The following is a 4,583-nucleotide window of genomic DNA, read 5'->3' as shown; positions in this document are numbered from 1 at the left end:
CTAATTAATGTATCTAGCGAGTTACAAAATGATAATACTGAACATATTCACTGATAATGTATTTCATTCATTATCCCTCCAATATTTGCTTATAGTAACTAAAGCATGTTCAAACTGTATGGTTGTGGTTAGGCAACTCAAAGCACTTGGTTGAGATGAGGGAAAGGTCTTGGTCTTGAAATAGTCATCGCTGACTTGCAGCATTAAGTGTGATGAGTTTACTTTAACATTTAACCGAACACCCACCATCCACCTTCACCACCTCCAAACACCTTTTGTGCGATACAAGAACATAGCACTCTGTTCTCTGAATTCACCCCCACACACACATATACACACACACACACACTAATATAATCCAAGCAGCAATTACATTGCCCTTGTAAGTAAAGTTGGGCTACCTACCGGGCAAAACGGGCAACTGGCCCGGGGCCTCAGACCATCAGGAGCCCCAGAGTCCTGTGATACACAGTGTGGCAATTGTGAAATTAATTCATATAAACTGAAAATTATAAGAGTCTAGTGGCAATCGCTGTTGTTTGTAATCTTTAGGCTCTGTCTAGAAGAGGAACCCTCATTTTGATATTTCAGTTATTATATCAGTTATATTATGCTTACATGACACATACTTAAGTTTAGAAACAAAGGGGGCTCAGTAGAGACGAAATGCTAATTTCTTGCCCCAGGGACCGGCTAGTGGGGTTAATCCAGGCCGTTACATAACTAGTAAAACAAATTAGTAGCAAATTAACATAATTTTTAGGTGACAGGGCTGACCTCTGGCAATGTGCCTAACAATTAATACTGGGTGACATTTGGTAAATGTATCGTTCTCAAATGTGTGGACTAAATCCAATTAGCAGTCATTATCGCTGTGACATTTGTGGCCAAACAGTTTAAGGAGGTTTTGACAATCAAGTGCACGGTGAGAGTGCATGTACGAGTTTGCAGGCCGTCCACAGAGTGCAGAGGAGGAGATTCTTGTGGTAGCTGGTTATTCTATGAAGACAGCACCTCTGGCAGGACCACCTAGGCCCTCTGTTTATTGTTTGAGAAAGTGTTTTGGTGGACAGAAGCCGGGCACTGCTCTTATAGATCTCGCAGGTAACCGATTGAGGCAGATCTGGATTCAGGGAGGCAGGGGACAGTGTAAAAGAGAGGTGTAATGAGTGTATGAGGAGAGAAGCAAGACTTTAAGGGGTTTTCAGGGGTTTGGGGGTTGGTGGTGTTTAAGGCCAAGAGGACACATGGGAGCCATGGCCTGAGGATGGATCCCAGCCGACCCCCTCCTAGGTGTCAATGTTATGACATGTGTACCGCTCCACTGTTTTCTCTCACAACAAGAGCACTTCATCTTCCAGGGTGGCCGGGCCTCATAAAAAAAGCTTGATTTACATGCTTGGGATCAGACCGTCCACCTTCTCTTCTTCCTGTTGCACTTACGCTTCACTTCCTGTGGGCCAGAGCCTGACCGTCAGGGGTGATAAATAACCACAGAATGGAGTGGGGAAAAGTTGAATTCCCTTTCCGATGTACACCCAAAAGAGGAATGCCTTCTTTCTTTTTTTAAACGTTTCAGTGTTATACGGATGGTAATGTGGAAGATAATCAGCCTGTTTAGATATGTCAGTTGTGCTTTTGTTATATCTATCACGAAAATTCCTCCAGATGACTACATTGTTATTTACTATGACATCTCGTGCTAAAAACAGGCTTGCTTGATGTGGAATCACCTAGTTGAGCACTCCAAATGGAAAACATGATGTCGGTTAATACGTATCATACGCTGTCTTCAGACTGAAGACGACTGCAGTTGTCAGCAGGGTTTTAAGACATGATATTTATTGTCATGTGTAATGAGTCATAAGGCCTCATTCAGATTTATACTGCTCGGCACAATGTCTGAATGTTTTACATTTTTCCAAAATGTGTCCTACATTTGTCTTGATTGAAATCATGACCACTTGGCTTAGAGAATATGAATGAGATGTATTTGAGAAGATTTATCCGGTCCCTTTCAAAATGACTCATATGAGAGATTTGTGTTTTTCCTCTCCTTTGGTTAAGGTTTGGTTGAGTTTAGGCAATAACATCTACTTGGTTAAGGTTAGGAAAAAGATCACCCTCACGGTTAAAAGAAACCAATGTTGACTGTTGGTAGAACCACAGTCTCCAGCGTTGTTGTCATAAGCTTTATACGCCCCAATCATCCGCCCCAATGTTTTTGTGGCAACATATTAACGTCACACAGCCTCCATCTTTGCTCCTTAGAGGGGACAATTACAAGCAGAACACAGAACTGCTGCAAAATGGACCTTGTGGTGACATTATTTTGTCAACTCCTGTTTTCACGGTCAAGATTGAGCTTTGAAGCTCATACAAGAAGTTTTAAAGTGCTCAAATATGACTATCTACAATTACACAACAACTTGAATAAGTTTGGTCTCCTTCTACAATATTCTGTCAACATTAAGCTGTTAGAGTCGGTTCATTGGTGTATTGGGACTACATTTTGCACCCTTTCGATCCATTAGTTTATCTGCGCATTCTGTGGCAATCCAGACATGACTATATTAAATACAGATTCTTCAATACATTATAGTCTTGCCATTATCAGTCACATTTATTACGTTATGGCAGGCTATTGACTCAGTATTTAGTTTCAAAGCAATCCCTGGCTTCATGTTATCATACACAAAAATAATTACAATGAAGTGATGTTCACAGATTCAAAATTTGGTAAAAAAGGAGAGCACTCAGAGCCGAAGGATTGGGATCGGTAGAAACCTTGAGCTCAGCCTTTATCGGACTGGAAACATTTGGTTTATTGCATCCCCAAAACAAACAAAAAAATCCTACCAGTCAAAACATTCTGTGGATCATACACTGCTTTGGGTAATCTTTCAATCATTTTCACCAAGTTGTAGGCATCTTCATTGTATTGGGGCAGATGCAGCAGTCTCAGAGACCTGGGCAAACACAACTAAACTCTAACTGTCTGCATAGCTAGAAACCACTAGAATTTATTTAAATTGAACTGACCCTTTAAAGATTCCACACTACGTGCCAGTGATATGCTTAGATTCAACACGTACACAAACCAGTGACAAGGTCTTTGACGTACGTAAATTGACAAATGATGACTCCCACTTACTTCGCACACCGCAAACAAACGTTTCATCCTTTCCTCTCACTCAATCCGAGCACCTATTATTGTCTCCGACACTGAGAGCATTATTCAAACACGACGACTGTCAGCACGAACACGAGGTTGCACATTTGATCAGCTCATGGTTCACAGGGCCTCTGGCGCCAGGGAAAGAAACACCCTCTCATCTTGTGGCACAAATAGGGAAACCCTTATGCCCTGTTGCCATTGCCAATATATCCGAACCATGATGATGTTCCCACACAAATATTTCATGTTGTACGTAGCATCCAAGACTCACAGAGTATGAATGGAAGAGGAAATCTGCGTTCTATCACTCTTAAAATGCTGCTGGCTGAAAATAAACGAGAAAAAGTCTTCCCGCTACGAAGGGTAATGCTCTTAACGCCCTTTAATGCTGCTGAAGTATTTCTTCACCAGGCTGTCCACTTCTTCTTTTCTCTTTTTCCAAGGGACACAATCCCAGACTTTTTAGAGGTTGAACTTCATCAACATGAAGTGGGCTCTGTTTCTAAAGCTAATTTAAGTGTTAATTTTAATATCCATTTCCATTTAATTAATTAAAGCAAACACTGCCGCAAGTGGCTCTTTAAGCAGTCCCACAACATCCACGAGTGATTCTTAAATATGTGTAATATATGCACTGAAGCGTGTTTATAAATGAGGTTTTCTTTGCTAAGTGTCCCGGGTCTATTTTTGTATGTCAAACCACATGATTGACTGCTTAGAAAAAGAAAACATCTTAATGCGTGTGATGGTCAAGAGCTAAGGTATTTATTCCAATTTGCCAATTAAAAGGCCTTTGAATGTGACTTTCATCTTGTGAACTTTGTGTGCAAATATGCAAATGCATAAGTGCATAATTAGAGTGTAAGAGAAATATAAACAACTTCAATAATTTCAATGATTTGAGCTGCTGCAGCTACATTAATCAAGTGTATTACCACAGAAGAAGGAAACTTATTCCTCCTTATTACTCCTCTTATTTGAATTCTCAAATAAAAACACAAACGAAGCCAAAAAACAGAAAGCTCACATTATATATATACATATAGAAAACTGGTATATAATTTGACACGTAATTAAATGAAATATTTATCCTGACCAGTTGACTTCTATTCAGCAGGTGGAGGTCACTTAATAAAGCAGAACCTTGTTCATAGCAAATCAATTCAACACCTACATCGAATCAAACCTAGAATATTTTAAGACCCATCACTTCTTATTATCATTAAGTCTTATATCTCAAGATCTATGAGGAAATTCTAATTTGAAATAAAATCTCCCATTTAGCCAGTGGTTTGTTCAAACCTTGCATGAGATGCAAGTTTATTTATACATCACATGTGTCGAGTCCAGCTCACAGCTGGATGCATTTCTTTCTATCAAAAGCTCCCTTTTCCGTCCCCCCCCC

The sequence above is a fragment of the Etheostoma spectabile genome, chromosome 10, assembly GCF_008692095.1.
Source record: "Etheostoma spectabile isolate EspeVRDwgs_2016 chromosome 10, UIUC_Espe_1.0, whole genome shotgun sequence".
Classification (NCBI taxonomy): Eukaryota; Metazoa; Chordata; class Actinopteri; order Perciformes; family Percidae; genus Etheostoma; species Etheostoma spectabile.
This window is presented reverse-complemented; position numbering follows the sequence as displayed.